This window comes from Eubalaena glacialis, chromosome 2, assembly GCF_028564815.1.
Source record: "Eubalaena glacialis isolate mEubGla1 chromosome 2, mEubGla1.1.hap2.+ XY, whole genome shotgun sequence".
NCBI classification, from domain to species: domain Eukaryota; kingdom Metazoa; phylum Chordata; class Mammalia; order Artiodactyla; family Balaenidae; genus Eubalaena; species Eubalaena glacialis.
Genome location: NC_083717.1, coordinates 71,282,256 through 71,301,870, shown reverse-complemented (window position 1 = coordinate 71,301,870; position 19,615 = coordinate 71,282,256). Strand labels below are relative to the sequence as shown.

Below are 19,615 nucleotides of genomic sequence, written 5' to 3'. Positions count from 1 at the left end.
TTTCACTCTTCCTTATGTGTACCAAGCTCATCCCAGATCCTCTTAAGAGTTACCAAAATCCTACCTATTCTTTCTCTGATCTGTCACACTGCATGTCTATACCACAGTATGTGTAGCATATCTTTTTAATAATGATTTGATATATATTCATTTCCCTCCCCCCAAATAGAATAAGATTTTCAGTTAAGTGAAAGTTTTGAATCTCTACTAGCAGTTGGCACAATGATGGAGTATAATAAGTAATATATATTTGCTGGCTCATTGCATGAAAGCACTGTTTGAGGTAGATTAATCTGACAGTAGTTTACTGGCTGGATTGACAGAAAGAATTAAAGATTGGAGTTAGGAGCATAATTCAAAGTCTGTTAGAATAATCTAGAGGTGAGTTAACGAGGACCTGGATTCTGATGGTTGTGGTTGGGGATGGGGAAGAAGATATTATTCAGAGAGAGTTCAAAGGCAGAACGTACAGGCCGTGGTGACTGGCTCATATCCAGATGCCACAGAAAGCCAGCTCTGCTTCCTCCTTTTTCAGCCCATGATCCCTTTTCATTATGCCCCAAATTCCCTGCTTCCATTAGAGATCATCAGTTGCCTCTCTTCAGGGTCCCAAATTCTCATAACTTAGGAGAATTCCAACTGGGCAAGTGGATCCCCACAAGGCAAAACTGACAGCAGTGGTAGAACTGGCTGGTCCCCAACTTTCTGTCTTCCAGCGTGAAGATAGCAGCAGCTTAGTTAACATCTTTATAAAAAGGCAGAAGTAAAATAATGCTTGGGTTGTATCCCTTAAGTCAGCAGTTTTAAAACTTTTTAGACTCAGGACTCCTTTCCATCCTTAAAAATTATTAAGGACCTCTAAGAGCTTTTGTTTATATCTATTGATATTATAGTTATTGATATTTGCCATACCAGAAATTAAAACTGAGAATATATTAAAAATAGAATGGACTTGAGGACATGGAGGGGGGAAGGGTAAGCTGGGATGAAGTGAGAGAGTGGCACGGACTTATATATACTACCAAATGTAAAATAGATAGCTAGTGGGAAGCAGCCGCATACCACAGGGAGATCAGCTTGGTGCTTTGTGACCACCTAGAGGGGTGGGATAGGCAGGGTGGGAGGGAGAGGCAAGAGGGAGGAGATATGGGGATATATGTAAATGTATAGCTGATTCACTTTGTTATAAAGCAGAAAGTAACACACCATTGTAAAGCAATTATACTCCAATAAAGATGTTAAAAAATACATATATTTATTAATCTATTTAAAAATAACAATAATAAACCTTTTACATGTTACCATATTTATGAAAATAACTACAGTTTCTAAAACAAAAATATTTAGTAAGAAGAGTAGCATTATTTTACATTTTTACAAATCTTTTTAATGTTTGGCTTAATAGGAGACACTCTGGATTCTCATGTGTACTTCTATATCCAATTTGTCGAAATATCACGTCATGCCTCCTCTGGAAAACTCTTATGTACACTCACGAGAGAATGAAAATAAAAAGCCAAATTTGTCTTAATATTATTATGAAAATAGTTGTTTTTTTTTTTTTTTTTAATTTTATTTATTTATTTATTTATGGCTGTGTTGGGTCTTCGTTTCTGTGCGAGGGCTTTCTCCAACTGCGGCAAGCGGGGGCCACTCCTCATCGCGGTGCGCGGGCCTCTCACCATCGCGGCCTCTCCTGTTGCGGAGCACAGGCTCCAGACGCGCAGGCTCAGCAATTGGGGCTCACGGGCCCAGCTGCTCCGCGGCATGTGGGATCCTCCCAGACCAGGGCCCGAACCCGCGTCCCCTGCACCGGCAGACAGACTCCCAACCACTGCGCCACCAGGGAAGCCCTGAAAATAGTTTTGACTTTGCAAACCCCTTGAAACTGTCTTTGGGACTGCCAGACATCCCTGAACCATACTTTGAGAACCACTGCCTTAAGCAATGTTTTTTAGTTTCTCTGTCTAAGAGAGTCTTAAAGATGTATGTCTCATTTTTTTGCCATGTCTAAGCATTCTTGGCACCTTTACTGAGACCCTCATTACCTGTTGGTAGAAATAACACACTTAAAAGAGGAATAAAAACAAGTCTTCAATTTTTAAAAATTTGTTTATTGGACATTGATCACATACACCCCACACTGCATTCAAAGCTCACTAATAAATTAGTTGTAGGGAGTTACCAAAAATGGTTTTGTCTGACTAACTGATTCCTTTGGCTAATATCCATAGAATTTTTCCCCATGGACTTTGCATTCCAAATATAACAGACTCTTAAGAGAATCATGGAATTAATGCATGTGGAATGTATATGGCCGTGAAGTCAGTTAAGAGGAACTATAGGGCCTGATGATAGACCTACGTTAGTACTGGCTCCCTGATTTCCTCATCTAAAGTAGATTATAAGAAGCAAGTTGGATGTGATACAGAGGTTGGGAATATGGAAATGACTACTACTGCAAAAGGTAGACATGTTAATGACAAAAAGTGACTGCTGACAACCAGGTAGGAGACTGAAAAGCAAAACACAAAAACTCAACAGAGAAGTCTGATCACAGTTAATAGAGTCATTAACCCTTAAGGCCTTGGTAACCTTTAAAAGGACATTCCTTTACCACACCATCGGATAATCATATCTAGAATAATGTCCCTGAGTCATGAAGAAAAAGATTAAAATATCCTCTGTATATTGAGTCCTCAATTTATGAATGGCTTGTGTTCCAAAGTTAATTTTATTTTCAAAACATTTATTTATAGAAACAGATAAATAATTGTTATTTTGGGTTGCAGACAATCTGCTTTTTCAGTTTATCTATTCAACAAACAACCTTTGAGTGCTTAATGTCAATAGAAGTGTTTCAGTTAGCTCTCATTTATAGCTTTGTTTCAGTGAAGGATACATTCTGAGGCCAAAGCCTGGGCATATATATACTGTTCCCCTCTGGCCTCCATTATTTGCCCTATAAGGTGCTAAACTGTTGATATCAGGGGCCTGCAAATTACAGTCAAAGTGCCAAATCCAGTCCACTGCCTGTTTTTTTTTTTTTTTTTTAATTAATAGCTACTTTATTTATTTATTTATTTATTTATTTTTAGCTGTGTTGGGTCTTCGTTTCTGTGCGAGGGCTTTCTCTAGTTGCGGCAAGCGGGGGCCACTCTTCATCGCGGTGCGCGGGCCTCTCACTATCGCGGTCCCTCCCGTTGCGGGGCACAGGCTCCAGACGCGCAGGCTCAGCAGTTGTGGCTCACGGGCCCAGTTGCTCCGCGGCATGTGGGATCTTCCCAGACCAGGGCTCGAACCCGTGTCCCCTGCATTAGCAGGCAGATTCTCAACCACTGCGACACCAGGGAAGCCCCCACTGCCTGTTTCTGTAATTTCATTGGAACATAGCCATAACCCATTCATTTGTGTATTGTCTGTGACGCTTTGTGCTACAAGGGTTGAGAAGTTACCACAGAGATTGTTTGGCCTGCAAAGGCTAAAATATTTACAATGGGTTCCTTACATTAAAAGTTTGTAAACCCCTGGTCTGCATGATGTGGGCTGCCCTCATCTCTGACCTCATCTCTTCCTACTCTTCCTCTCACTTACTCCACCATAGTCTCACTCCGCTTTGCGCTTCCTGAGAACGTGCCAAGCACATTCCCACTACAGCGCCTTTGTACCTGGTTTTTCCTCTGCCTCAAATGTTCTTCCTTCTAATTTCCTCATGGCTCACGCAGGTTTCTCTGCTTAAATGTCACCTTCTCAATAAGGCTTCTCTTGACTGCCCTTTATAAAATAGCAACATTCCATCCCTCACATTCTTTATTCATTTGCTCCTGCTTCATTTATCTCCATAGGGCTTACCACTGTCTAACATATATTTACTTGTTGTCTGTCTCCCACTACTTGAATATAAGTTGTATAAGAGCAAAAGCTGTCAACTTTGTGCATTGCTATATCCCAGATACTCTGAGCCAAAGTAGGTGTTCATTTGTTGAAGGGAGGGAGGGAGAAAGGTAGGAGGGAGGGAGGGAGGGAGAAAGGTAGGAGGGAGGGAGGGAGGGAGGGAGGGAGGGAAAAAGGGAAAGGGAGACTTGCATGCTAACCTGCCCTTTATTCAGGGAGTAGTTGTCAACACCAACCAGGATTGGCAATTGGGATTGAAACAAGATTTAAAAGCCGCATATAGGTAAATACTGATGTTTCCATTTGAAAACTCAAAGCTACTGGCGTATTCAGTCACATGTGACCTCTTCCCCCTAACCTATTTTTCAGTCCCTTATGTTGAGAGCAAGCAGCTGGCCTTGTTTATCTTTGTTCTCCAGTACCTAGTCCAGTGTAGGCTCTTAATAAATATTTGCTCCCAGCCCAGAAATGGACCTTGGTATCTTCTTAGTTGTTTTTTATAACTTTAATACTTACCATAATGCCTGGCAAATAATAGAGGCTCAGTAAATATTTGCTCCAGGAAGGAATAAGTTGAATGAATTCTTTGTCTGCTTAGGATAAAACGCTATTCTAGGTTATCTGTTGTTGTATAACAAATTATTCCCAAAATATAGCATTCTAAAACTTATAGTTTCTGTGGGTCAGCAATTCAAGAGTGGCTTAAGTAGCTGATTCTGTCTCAAGATTGCTCATGAAGTTGCAGTCAAAATGTCAACTGGGCTGCTATCATCTGAAAGCTTATTTGAGGATCACTTCCAAGTTGGCTCACTTACGTATCTGTTAGCAGGAGGCCTCAGTCTCTGGCCTCATGCACCCCTCCATAGGGTAGGCTACTTCAGTGTCCTCATAACACAGCAGCTAACTTCCCCAAGAGAAGTAATCCAAGAGGAAAAACTAGGAGGAACCCACGTTGCCTTTTATCACCTAGTCTGAGAAGGCTACTTTCACCACATTCTGTTTATTAGAACCAAGTTGCTAATTGTAACCCACAGTCAGGGTGAGGGGAATTAGGCCTCTCCTTTTTGAGGGAAGAATATCAGAGAATTTGTGGACATATTTTAAAACTGCCACAATCACTTTGATACTCTGAACTGAATAAAGAGAAATTACCCATTTACAAGAAGTGAGACAGGGTTTCAGAGATGGTATTCATCCTGCCACTTATTTGCCCTCTTCAATTATAATATTTTCCTTTCCTAAAAGGAAAAAAAAATTTAGCATTTTGTCCTACCAAAATTAATTACTATTTTTACCTTTTTTTTTTTTTGAATAGGTAACACATGTATATGGTGTAAAAATTCAACAGTAAAATGAATATACAATGAAAAACAAGTTTCCTTCCCCTGAATTCCAACCACCCAGTTTCCCTCCCTCGGGAAGACCACTAATACTAGTTTATTTATCCTTTCAGAGACCTTCTGTGCACTTATAAATAGACACTTATATGGTTGTTTTTACACACATGGTAGCATACTGTAATTACTGTTCTGTACCTTGCTTTTTTTTTCCATTTGCCTGTATATCTCAGAATTTGTTCCATATCAGTTTATTTATAGTTGTTTTTTAACAGCTGCATAGTATTCCATTGTATGGATATGCAGAAATGTATTTAATTGCTTCTTCATTGAAGGACATTTAGTTAGTTTCCCATCTTTTTCTATTATAAACACTGCTGCAGTAAGTACCTTGTTCATTTTGTACACTGAGAATATTTGTGGATAAATACCTTCAAGTGGATTTGTTGGGTCAAAGAGAACGTGCTTTTTGAAAGATAATGCCCGATTGCCACCAGAGGTTGGACCAGCTTTATACACCCACCAGCAATATATGAATTTCCTGTGCCCTCTCTAGGCATAGTAGCAGTAGAAACATTTAGAAGTGTTGCCAGTAAATAAAGAATGATTATATGTATTTTACACTTTATGCCCGACACAATCCCCTGATACATGTTGATACCAAAAAGTTGTTCATTTTTGTTTGTTTGTTTTTGGGGTTTTTTAACTGAAGTATAGTTGATTTGCAATGTTGTGTTAGTTTCTGGTGTTAAAGAATTGTTTGTTGATTAACCTCGGGGGAGATAGACTTTCTCTGTAGAAGTTTACTGAGTTGGTCACTATATTCCAGAGAGTTTTTTAACTCTTTGATAGAGTAGAATGCTACTGAGAGAGAACCTACTGCCTGCTGTAGATTGCTTTAATGTTTTATTATTTTTTTAAATTTATTCATTTATTTATTTATTTTTGGCTGTGTTGGGTCTTCGCTGGCTGCATGAGGGCTTTCTCAAGTTGAGGTGAGCAGGGGCTACTCTTTTTTTTTTTTTTTTTTTTTTAAATTGCCAAGTCATTTTATTTCAAGATAACAACTTGGGAAGAGCTATAGAGTTATGTAATTAATCCTGTAAGAGTGATTATCAATCATTTCTTCCAGTAAGTGCCAAAGTAATTTTCTCCATTTTGTGTGTTCCAGTTTGTATTTACTTAGGTTCAAGGGATTATTTTTTCCAACAGTTTATTTTTCATTTGCCATAATATCTTTCACATGGTAAAAGGCACCTATAACCGCTGAAAGCAAAAGAAGGAAAATACGAAGAAGCAGTAGAGCTGTTCCTCTGTTTATATTCATTAGTACCCTGGCTCGAATACCTATTTCTTTGTCAGGTGGGGGGCCACTATCTACACTGCCACCTGGTCCTCTCTCGCTACAATTTGGTGGTTTCCAACCTCGCTGACAGTGACAATGTCTTTGGTTGTTGCATACCCCTCTGTAAGTGCACTTCTTGACATCACAGTCAAAACCCATGTCTTGAAAAAAAGTACAATTTTGGTCCTTACAGTATGATCCTGGGCCACATGATGCACCATCCACTACAAGCCCCATTTCTGGTGAGTCTGTCCCAAAGTGGGCATCATACCCAAAGCAGGTTTCTGGTTTAATATCTTGTACTACCATATGATGAAATGTAGTGTGCTCCCCACCACCAGGAAGTTCCTCCACATTAGCACAGTGCAGCATTCCACACAGAACATCATCTTGTTCACATTCTACAGGTTTTCCTCCTCCTCGAGTCAACCTCACACCACAGTTCCCAAATCGGTCACCTATGATATTCAATGTTTTATAGCATGCTGGTGCAGCATCTTTTACTTTATAGCCAAAGAGGGCTTGACACTGCATATCACGGTCACTACAGTTTCCCTTCACACAAACAGCTAATGGCGAACATGGGGTTCCATCCTGGATATAAGTGTCAGCTGGACAAATATGCGTTGTCCCATTACAGTATTCTGGTAGATCACAAATACCAAGAGTATCTCTGCAAAGAGTTCCAGGTTGAGCATATTTACAGTTCCAGCAGCAACCTCCATGATTGCAAGTACTGCCAAGGCTGAGGGCACAATTGGTATTGCAACACGGATCCTGACTACAGTCTTTTAAGGTGCCACAGTCACATTCTTCCCTCTCATCTTGGATCTTGTCACCACAACGAGCAGCTACATAAGGAAAATTACGGTATGGTACGTTTGGTGTACTCAAACAAGGATCCCACGTAGAAACCCGTCGATGCAGTTGGCTATATGTACAATTGCTCATCATATCTAGAAGACCAGGCTTAGGAGCCATGATGCAGTGATCTCTTCGAAAACAGTGACAACCTGGACCATCGTGTACACAGCCCATAACATGACCTATTGCATGTGCTGCAACAGTTGAAGCTAAAAATATGTGATAATTTGAAACAAATACAAACGATGCTCCCCAATTGGGGTTGCATATTCCTTCTTGGCTGCTATAATATGTGGCCCCAGCGATTTTATGTCCTGTGAAAAGCATTGAAGTATCATGAGGAATTTCTGAAAACCATCCCCACAATTTCCATAAACCAAATCGAGCTACTGCATCTTGAGCATTACGCCACCTATATAAATCCATCTTATCCATGCGATCCCATATGCACATAAGACGAATAAAAACCTGAAGTTGACCCTGGTAGAAAATGCTATGCAATATGTTGTTTATAATCACTACATTCTCTATTATACGTGTATGATTAGGGTTCTGAACAACTAATGAGTTAGAAACTGTGTAGTGAAGTTTTAAGTATTTCCTATGCGGCCACCACAAATACACAGGAGCTGCTCTAGGCATCTCAGCAATCATCGCCTCCTCATATGCTTGATTTGTATCTTTCCTTTCAATCTTACATTTTGCATCCTCTGCTGGTGTTTTTTGTGACACAAGCTGAGAAATCACATGCTCGAATTTGGAAGAAGCCTCCAGTGGTTTGATTTCGTAAGTGAAGTCATCCACCTGCAGCATGCCACGCAGACCCCCATAGCAGGTGTCCAGTGTGCCCATGGACCCAGGAACCCCTTCCAGGTAGCTAAAGTAGTAACAGTCTCGGGGGATAAAAGGGTAGTCCTCCTGCATGGTGCCTTGGTCGTTATCGGTGATAACAGGAAAATGTCTGGGCAGCAAGCTCTTCTTGACTCTCATGTGAAGCACGTGTCTTTGGCCACTGAAGCGAACCTTGTAGGAGAGCTGGCCTTGTGTTGTGGCTCCACGCACTCTGTGGGACACCTTCCTGGGGATCACAATTTCAGAGGAAGTGAAGCGCCAACCTGGGGGGTCATGGGAGCAGCAGGTCGGAAACAGGAGTAGCCAGAGCAGAGGCAGCCAGAGATCACCTGCCAGGTGGGCCTGGGCCCAGGCAGGCCCCATGAGTGAGGAAGCCTGTGACCAAAGAAATGCACTCCAGCGGGAGGCAGGCAAGACTATCCCTGCAACAGCAACTCCTAAAGAGCAGTCTAGTGTTGAGGAGAGCAGAGAGAAGCTGGAGACTGGGCATCCCCAGAGAGGTGGAGGAGGGAGGGGGAAGCTCTTACATAACAATGGTGTATTCATGAGGGGGAGGGGCTGTGCTAAGTGATCCTGGGGATCCTGGCACAGGGCTCTTAGAGAGGAGGAAACCTGGGAGAAATTAGGAAAAATGGAGTGTATATCTTGGGCTGAGTGGTCCCACGGTCTCTTGGAGAAGTCACAGGGGAAGAATCAGTGGGTTTGGTATAGTTTTAAGACAGTGATTGACTTTTTTTCCTGAAACCAAAATGAGACAAGGCTTCAATTTGTAATTAAGAAATTACAAAATGGAGAGGAGAGTGGAAGCTTCTTTTTTGTAAGAATTTTGAGGAGAGAATCAGATTCTCTCATACTTTATAAAAATGGAATGTGTTGGGGGTGATTAACGGAACAAAAGAATAAATAGTGTCATGAGTAGAAAAGGTAAGGTGGATAATAATAGTTTCTAATAAAGTTAAACTTATACTTGCCCTACATCTCAGTGATTCTAGCCATAGGACATTCCCCACAGCAATTCGTATGTGGATATTCATAGCAGCATTATTCACAAGTTTATTCCACAGATTGGAAACAAACAACCAGTACTGAATAGATGAATGGCAAACAAACTGGCATATTCATTCAGTACGATAATCCTCAGTAAATCTGAACAAGTTTCTGATATGTGTAAGAACATGGATGTATCTATCTCATAGATATTATGATGATAGAAAGAAATCAGACCAAAGAAACTTCATATAGGACTTCATTTGTATGAAGTTCTGGAATAGTCCAAAATAATATAGGGGAATAGAATTTAAATCACTGTTTTCCTGATGTGAGGGAATGGAGGGATGGAGGGAACTTTCTGGAGTGATGGGAAACTTCTGAATCTTGATTGGGGCGTGCTCAAGATGAACGTTTGAAATCCTCACCCCCAAGGTGGTGGTATTAGCGGGTGGGGTCTTTGGGAGGTGATTAGTGCTTTTATAAAAGAGGCCTCAGAGAGATCCTTCACCCCTTTTGCCCTGTGTGGTTACGGTGAGAAGGTGTCATTTATGAGCCAGGAAGTGGTTCTCACCAGACACTAAATCTGCTGGTGCCTTGATCTTGGACTTACTGGCCTCCAGAACTGAGAAATAAAGTTCTCTTATGTATAAGTCACCCAGTCTATGGTGTTTTGCTGCCTCAACATAATATAACATAAAATTGGTTCCTGGAGGTACTGTTGTAGGTAACAGTTACCTGAAGTTGTGTGAATGGCATGGAACTAGGTATTGGATAGAGATTGGAAGAGTTTTGAGCGGCAGACTAGAAAGCCTACAGTGCTGTGGACAGACTCTTGGTGACAGCCTAGAAAGAAAAAAGAAAAGTTGTATAGAAAATACCTTAGAAAATACCTAAGTAATCTTGAACAGATTGGTAGGATATGGACTGGAAAGGCCATCCTAATGAGGCAGAAATGGGGATTATGTTATTGGACAATGGAGGAAAAGCCATTTGTTATCAAGTAGCAAAGAAATTGGCTGGAGGGGGTTTGGCTGGAGTGGGTTCATGTCCTAGTGTTTTGTGGAATGTAGAACTTTAGAGCATAAGTTGGATATTTAGCTGGGGAAATATCTCAGCAAAGTGTTGAAGGAGTGGCTGGCTTATTTCCTTTTGCTATAAGCTTCTGGTAAAATGTAGGAAGAGAAAAGTGAATTAAAGACGGAATTGTTCATCAAAGAACAGTGGAACTTAAAAGATTTGGAAAATTCCCAGGCCATCCATATAGAAAAGGCAGAGAAAGCATGGTCTGAATAGAACACTAAGGATGTGGTCAAGCAAACCACTTGATAAGATTAGTAAGTCATCTCCACAAGTCAGGAGCTATGAACAAGACAATAGCAGAATCACCCCCTTGCTCCACAGGGTGATCCAGAGATCATCAGATCATTTTCAAAGGAGGGGTCTCCAGTGCCTTCAGGACCTTTTCATGCCTTATCAGAGGCATGACAGAGTTGCCACACACTTGGGTTCCATTCCCAGCACTCCACAGCACAGGCAACAGTAGCCACTCCTCTAGAAGGCACAGGCAGCAGGCTTTGGCAGTGTCCACGCTGGGCAGTCTCCATTGGTGTGCAAATTCCACCCAGATTTTGAAGGATGGATATTACTGGAGCTGAGGGTCTATGACGCTGGAGAGGCGGCCACCTTAGAGAGCACACACTAGGGTAGTACCCAGCAGAGCCATGGGGGCAGGTCACTTCCAGGATCCCAGACTAGTAGAACTATTGCACATTATTTAAGCCTGGGGAGCCACAGGCATATGACTTCAGTCCATGAGAACTACAGTGTGGGCTGTGCTCAGCAAAACCATGGGGCAGGCCTCCAGGAGTCTTGGGTGTCCAACCCAGAACTGCCACCCTTGTGTGTCTGGAAGGCAGAACCTCCACTCCAATGGATCCAGAAGTGAAACAAAATCCCCAGTGTGCCTGCTACTGTTGGAGGGTCTCCTGCAGAGGTGGGCAGTGGCTGTGGCTCACCATAGGGACGAGGACATGGCAGCAGAAGTTCTGGGAAGTACTCCTTGGCGTGAGCCCTCCTGGAGTCTGTCCCGGGGCTACTCTTCGTTGCGGTGCTCGGGCTTCTCATTGTGGTGGCTTCTCTTGTTGTGGAGCGCAGGCTCTAGGTGCACAGGCTTCAGCATTTGTGGCACGTGGGCTCAGTAGTTGTGGCTCGCGGGCTCTAGAGCACAGGCTCAGTAGTTGTGGCGCACGGGCCTAGTTGCTCCGCGGCACATGGGATCTTCCCGGACCAGGGATCAAACCTGTGTCCCCTGCATTGGCAGGTGGATTCTCAACCACTGTGCCACCAGGGACGTCCCTGCTTTAATGTTTTATTGAAGTATAACATAAATAAAATGCACAAATATTAAGTACATGGTTTGATGAATTTTTACATATGTATATAGCTGTGTGACTACTACCTACATCCAGAATTAGAACATTACCAGTACCCCTAGAAGATTCTCTCATGCCCTCTGCAGTCAGTACCACCCCAAAAGGTAACCACCGTTCTGATTTGTATCATTATAGATGAGTTATCCTACCTTGAAATGTGATCACATGGTATGTACTCTTGTTTGGCTTCTTTCACTTAACATTATGTCTGTAAGATTCATCCATTTTGTAATGTATAGCAGTAGTTCATTCTTCAGAGCATTATAGTATTACATTATGAATATACCACAATTTATCCATTCTACTTTTTACAGACATTTGAGTTGTTTCTGGTTTGGGACTATTATGAGTGAAGCTGCTATAAACATTCTTTTACATATCTTTTGTTGGATATAAGTTCTTGTTTCTGAGAACTGCTGGGTCATAGGGTAGGTGTATGTTTCGCTTTAGAAGATCTGCTTAGAAATACATGAGTTTGGTAGAAACAAAATAGTTTTCCAGAGTGCTTTTACCAATTTATACTCCCACTCAGATAAAAATTTTTTCTACCAGGTAAACAATATCTGAAATGACATGCCTTATATTTCTTGCCTTGTATTTTGTTTAGCTTAAGTCTTTGATCATTGTTAAAACGCCATGGGAAATAGCATTTTATTAGTCATTTATACTTTTAAGTGCTTGAGTTTCATGGCCTTTCATAGAATCACAGAATTCTAGAGGTCTAGTCCAACAAAGGAGGATAAAGTAGCTTGCCCAGAATCATACAGCTGGTTACTGACTCAGTTGGGTAAAGTAGATGCTTATTCAACTCACAAAATAAACTATTACTGTATTCAAACACTAGTAAGACTCCCATTATGTATAAGCCCCATTATGTATAAGAATGGAACTACTTGGAAGTTTTTCTTTTATTGACTTAAAACAAATAAAACTGCCAAATATTTCTCCAGCAAAGATGGGTTTATTCAGGATAGGCAGAGAATTGCAATTTGGGGTCTGCAACCATGGTAAGCCACATGCAAGTCCCTACATGGCAAGGGAAGGAAAACACTTTTATAGATGGGAAAGGGAAGCTGGCAGTGCTAAGGTAAACCATGATTGAGTCCTTGCCAGGAAAGAAGAGGAGTCATTCTTCTTCCTGTTGGGCTCTGCTGTTATCACAGAGCATAAGAGCTCCTTCTTCTGGTCTCCCAGCTCTATTTAATTGAGGTTTCTGTTTATTAATCTTTTACATTTCCCCCTTTTAATCAAGATCTTTCTCTGAAAATGTCACTGACCAAAAGTCAGTTTTTCTAGTTTCAGCAGCTTTTTGTCCCTCAGTGCCAGGAAGGACCTTTCCTAGGTGTAATGTCTCAAGGCAGAGGGAAAGAGCACAGATTGGAAACCTATTGAGGTCACGTTCGAGTGAAAAGGGAGGGTAGAAGGCAGAATTCTCAAGCACTTTTTATCTGAAGTCCGTATGTTATCAAGATCATAAACATTTGAGATCATCTGAAGTGTTATATCATCATCAGAGGTTTGGCAACAAACTTCCAACAGGGCTGGTCCAGATATCTTGGGAAAGCTGTCTCATGAGATGTTGTCGCTTCTGTTCTGGGAAATCTTCACTTTCAGGTAACCCAGATAATGTGCAGGTCCAGTCAGGGTTTGGTGCTTTCTTTACTTATATCACATGACTGGCCAAGAATCTGTTTCTTGGAGTTTGGTGGTACAAGGGTTGGTTAGCAGTACCCGATAGGGGCCTTTCCAGTGAGGTATAAGAGAATTCTTTCCCAATAGGTGAAATCTCCAAGTTATAAGGTGTGATGCTTAAGGTCTTCGTCTCCCAAGGGTACACTGTGAAAAGACTGCTTTACCAAAGCATGGTTATTTTATTTTTTTTTAACATCTTTATTGGAGTATAACTGCTTTACAGTGTTGTTAGTTTCTGCTGTATAACAAAGTGAATCAGCTATATGCATACGTATATCCCCATATCCCCTCCCTCTGCGTCTCCCTCCCACCCTCCTTATCCCACCCCTCTAGGTGGTCGCAAAGCACCGAGCTGATCTCCCTGTGCCATGCAGCTGCTTCCTACTAGCTATCTATTTTACACTTGGTAGTGTATATATGTCCATGCTACTCTCTCACTTTGTCCCAGCTTACCCTTCCCCCTCCCCTTGTCCTCAAGTCCATTCTCTACGTCTGTGTCTTTATTCCTGTCCTGCCCCTAGGTTCATAAGAACCTTTTTTTTTTAGATTCCATATGTGTGTGTTAGCATACGGTATTTGTTTTTCTCTTTCTGACTTCACTCTGTATGACAGACTCTAGGTCCATCCACCTCACTACAAATAACTCAATTTTGTTTATTCTTATGGCTGAGTAATATTCCATTGTATATATGTGCCACATCTTCTTTATCCATTCATCTGTCGATGGACACTTAGGTTGCTTCCATGTCCTGGCTATTGTAAATAGTGCTGCAGTGAACATTGTGGTACATAACTCTTCTTGAATTATGGTTTTCTCAGGGTATATGCCCAGTAGTGGGATTGCTGGGTCATATGGTAGTTCTATTTTCAGTTTTTCAAGGAACCTCCATACTGTTCTCCATGGTGGCTAAAAGCATGGTTATTTTTAATAGAAGCAGTTAGGGCTTTGCAGTATTAGAGTATCTCTCCTTTTATCACTTGTGGGTCAAAAGAAGCAGAAGCCAAGTGCATTGGACATCTTATGACTATCTCAAAGGGTGAGAGTTTATGAGTTCTAAAAGGGGTGGATCTGAGATTTGGAAGGACTAACAGCAATGCTTTTGGCCAAGGTATTTGGAGGGTCTCTACCAGTTTTGCCAATTCAGTCTTAAAAAAATGCGGTTGGTGTGTTCCACGAAACCAGAGGATTGAGGGTGGTAAGCACAGTGAAACTTGTAAAACCGGATAAACAGCACAGGCTCATTGAAGTACCTGGCCAGTAAAATGGGTTCCTCGATCACTGTAAAGTTTGGGAGGAGTTCCCCAGGTAGGGATAGTCTTTTCCAAAAAGACCTTAGCCACAGAAGAGGCAGTAGCCTGTCTGCAAGAGAAGGCTTCAGTTCATTGTGAAAACATACAGACCATGACTAAAATATATTCACATCCATGAGATGGAGGGAGTTGTGTGACATCCATTTGCCAAACCTCAAATTAATCAGTTTAGTAGCATTTTTTAAATTTTATTTATTTATTTGGCTGCGTCGTGTCTTCGTTGTGGCACGCGGGATCTAGTTGTGGCATGCAGGTTTTCTCTTCTCTAGTTGTGGCGCGGGCTCCAGAGCGCATGGGCTCTGTAGTTGTAGCGCGTGGGCTCTGTAGTTGTGGTACGCAGGCTCAGTAGTTGTGGCACGCGGGCTTTGTTGCCCCGCGGCACGCGGGATCTTAGTTCCCCGACCAGGGATCGAACCCGTGTCCCCTGCGTTGGAAGGCAGATTCTTTACCACTGGACCACCAGGGAAGTCCCGAATTAAGCAGTTTAAAACGTCCAGGAGCAGTACAAACAGGCTTCCCTGGGTTGTACTTTGGACAAGTGGGACAAGTGCAGTAGTCACTTTTTGTAGCTTTCTTAATGTTTCCCCACTCATATTGATTTAAGAATGCGATCATTTTGTCAGTACGCCAGTAGTTTAATGCATGGACAGTGGTGGGGAGTGGGAATTTTAGAGTCCTCTGTAAGACTGGGTTGTTATTTGGTCCAAACCAGAGCTTTCTCTTTTTATCAAACCAAAAATGGTTGAATTTCCAACCTTGCTTTTCCTTTTCTGAGGCCAATTGTTGGGCTTCTCTAGCCAGTTTCCCTAAGTCATCATTTGGGGAAATATCCCTTTGAGCCATAACAGAGATTTGGCTGCTTTCGTTTGGCTGCTGAGAAATGTTGAGTGTGATGAGAATTCAGGAGAACTTCTACTGCATGAGGTATAAAAATGGCTAAAGGGCATCCCATAGTGATTTTCTTGGTTGCTTTAACTAAAAGGGCAGTGGCTGTAATGGCTCTAAGGCAAGGGCAGGAGGTGTTCCCATGCCACAGAGTCCAGTTACTGGCTATAATATCCTATGGATTGTTGGTGGTCCCTTGTTTTGGGGTAGGTACCCCAAGGGCATTCCCTTCCTTTTCATAAACAAAAAAGGAAAAGGGGAATTTGATAATTGTGATGCCCAAGAGCAGGTGGATTCATAAAACTCCCCTTTAAGGCCTTAAAGGCCATGTTGTCCAGTTCTTCCCATAAAATTGGGTCAGGATTGTTAATGTTGAGTAAGACATACAGAGGTTTGGCCATAGAGAGAAATTTAGAATCCAATTTAAGCAATAACCAGTAGCTCAAGAATCCCTCTCAGTTGGCACCTAGTTTTGGGTTTGGGGAAACTTAGGACACCATGAAGTCTATCTGGATCTGATTGTAGCCCTTATTTTGAGATCAGATGCTCTAAATATTGAAACTAGGTTTGGGCAAACTGCAGTTTTTCTTTGGTGACCTTGTGTCCCTTTAAGCCTAAAAGTTTGTTCGTTTTTTAATTTTATTGAAGTATAGTTGATTTACGGTGTTGTCTTTAATTTCTGTTGTACGACAAAGTGACTCAGTTATGCATATATATATATTCTTTTCCATTGTGGTTTATCACAATATATTGAATATAGTTCCCTGTGCTATACAGTAGGACCTTGCTGTTTATCCATCCTATATATAATAGTTTTAAACCTGAAAGTTTTAGCAAGTGGTCGCTGTCTTCCTGTGAAGAGAAAAGGAGAGCAAAGAAGCAAATCATCTACATACTGCAACAAAGTAGAACCCCTGAACTTTATATCATCCAGATCAGCCTTCAGGGTTGGTGAGAAATGAAGGGCTCTCAGTAAAGCCCTTGAGACATTACTGTCCTGGTGAATTGTTTTTCTTCCCAAATGAAGGCAAACGGGTGTTGGCTAGTAGCTTCATCAACTGGAATACTAAAGAGTGAACTCATAAATCAGTTACAGTAAAGAATTTACTTCTGATAGGAATAGATGTTAGTAACGTATGAGGGTTAGGAACAACAAGGTATTGAGGGATAACAATGTTTTTTTTGTTTGTTTTTTTGTTTGTTTTTGGCTGTGCCGCGCAGCTTACGGGATCTTATTTCCCCAGCCAGGGATTGAACTCGGGCCACAACAGTGAAAGTGCCAAATCCTAACCACTGGACCACCAGGGAACTTCCTACAGTGTTGTTTTTTTTGCTCAGAGGTCCTGGGCCTCCACCCTTGGCCCTTAGGTTTTCTCACTGGGAAAATGGAAGTGTTACAGGGGCTAGTACAAGGGGTAAAGAGGCCTCAACCCTTGTAATCTTCAATTATGGGCTTTGTGCCTTGAAGGGCTGCTTTACTTTATATGATATTGATTAATTCTGGGAAGAGGTTTTGAGGAATCTATGTGAAACTTGATGGGAGATGCACTATTAATTTTGCCAATATCAGTTGGAGATTTTGCCCGTAAGGAAGGTGGTAGCTGATTCAATAGGGACAAATGATCAGTGTTTCCAGAATCAGCTCTAGAACAAATAAAAGATGTCAAAGGATCATTTAATTCACCTGGCTGGTTACTTTGATGACTACTGTCAAATTCTAGAATTAACTCCTCCTTTTGGGAGAAAGAAATTTTGGCATGATACTTCTCTAAGAAGTCTCGGCCTAATAAATGGGTAGGGACAGAGAAACTAAGGAGAAAAGGGTGTATGTATCTGAAAGGGCCTAAACAAAAGGGAATTGGTCAGAGATAGGAACCTTTTGAGGTTCATTAGAGATCCCCACTATTTGAACTGGGGTTTTTTGGGGGGTTTTTTGGCCACGTCTCGTGGCATGTGGGATCTTAGTTCCCCAACCAGGGGTCGAACCCGAGCCCCCTGAATTGGAAGCACAGAGTCTTAACCACTGGACTGCCAGGGAAGTCCTGAAATGTTTTAATATTCCCAGGCAGGGGCTGCTTTATATTAGTTGGGTTGAGCACTGAGAGTGTGGCTCCAGCATCATTTAGGACTGGAAGAGATCCATTCCCAATCTGGAGAAATGTTTCTCCAAGTCGATTAAGAGGGAGAATTGGGAAAATCCCTGGTAGTTCCTCAGAGCCCCATAATTGAGAGTTGGGAGGATGTTGGAAAGGCTGGTTAGAGAGCTGAAGATGCCTAAAGTACTTAAATTTGTAGCAGTCTCTTTTCCAATGTCCTAGCTCTTTGCAATAATAGCAGAAACTAGGAGGGTTTTGGTTTTGTTTAGGAGCCTTCATTTGCTGGATTTGAAGATTAAGAATTTTGGTGGTCTCCCATTCAGGTGACTCATCTAGAGTGCAAGAGAGCTGGTTTGTCAGATTAATTAAATCTGGGATGGACATAGTTTCCCATTCCATCCTGGTCTTTTTTACTAGATGGGAAAGATCCCAGTTCAGCACATTAATAAAAATAGAGTTAAAAACTACCAGGTGGAATCAACACATGAAGGAAGAGCAGAATTTTTTTTTTTTTAATCTGAAGTCGATTATAATAGTTATGAACAGTTTCATCAGATTTTTGTATGCAAGCCTGAAGTTTGTTCCAATCAACAGGCTTTGGAAAAGCCCTAAGAATTGCTCGATGAAGTTGCTTAGCCATATCTCGAACCTGATCATGTAGTAAGTTAGTGGGCTGGTCTCCCAGTTGTAATTCTAGAGACATTTCAGGATTTTCCCAATTAGCAGTTTTCATCCAATGCTGGGCCTGGCCTTCACCAACAAGTATATGAACTAGCTGATATAAGTCAGGGAAACCAAATTGGTAAATTTGAATGACTATATTAAATTCCTCAGGGACTTCCCTGGTGGTGCAGTGGTTAAGACTCTGTGCTCCCAATGCAGGGGGCCTGGGTTCGATCCCTGGTCAGGAAACTAGATCCCACACACATGCCGCGACTTAGAGTTCACATGTAGCAACTAAGGAGCCCATGCAGGTGGGATAGGGAGGGTGGGAGGGAGGCTCAAGAGGGAGGGGATGTGGGGATATATGTATACTTATAGCTGATTCACTTTGTTGTACAACAGAAACTAACACAACATTGTAAAGCAATTATACTCCAATAAAGATATTTAAAAAAAAAAAAAAAGAGCCCACGAGCCACAACTGAGACCCGGTGCAACCAAGTAAAAATCAATCAATCAATCAATAAAATTTTAAAAAATAAATTCCTCAGAAAATCTGTGAGGATCTTCAGTTACTTTGGGAAAATCTTTGACAATGGCTCACAGTTCAATATAAGGTAATATAAGAAATTAAGGGTTTAACCTCTGGATCCTCAGAAGGCTTAATTTTTTTTTTTATGATTTTTTTAAAAATTTATTTTATTTATTTATTTTTGGCTGCATTGGGTCTTCGTTGTTGCACGCAGGCTTTCTATAGTTGTGGCAAGCGGGGGCTACTCTTGGTTGCGGTGCACAGGCTTCTCATTGCAGTGGCTTCTCTTGTTGCGGAGCATGGGCTTTAGGTGCATGGGCTTCAGTAGTTGTAGCACGCAGGCTCAGTAGTTGTGGCTCGTGGGCTCAGTAGTTGTGGCTTGCGGGCTCTAGAGCGCAGGCTCAGTAGTTGTGGCACACTGGCTTAGTTGCTCCGTGACATGTGGGATCGTCCCAGACCAGGGCTCGAACCCGTGTCCCCTGCATTGGCCGGCGGATTCTTAACCACTGTGCCACCAGGGAAGCCCAGAAGGCTTAATTTTTAAGGACAGGTTCTAACAAGTTGAGAGGAAAAGGGAGCTGGGAGAGTTTCAGAGAGGGGGTAAGTTCCGGGAGAGAATTTGTATGAGGGAATTGAGGGTAAAGAGGAGGCAGAGGCAATATAGAAGGAAGGATTGAAATGGTGCTGGAGGCAGAGTCTGGCCACAAGAAGCCAAGGGAGAG

The 19,615-nt window shown here is 41.9% G+C and overlaps 1 protein-coding gene across 2 annotated transcripts in view; it reads left to right on the top strand.

Moving 5' to 3' along the window:
* The window catches only part of ZNF609 (zinc finger protein 609), a 224,085-nt gene that overhangs the window by 179,210 nt on the left and 25,260 nt on the right, over positions 1–19,615 (top strand). The window lies entirely within an intron of this gene.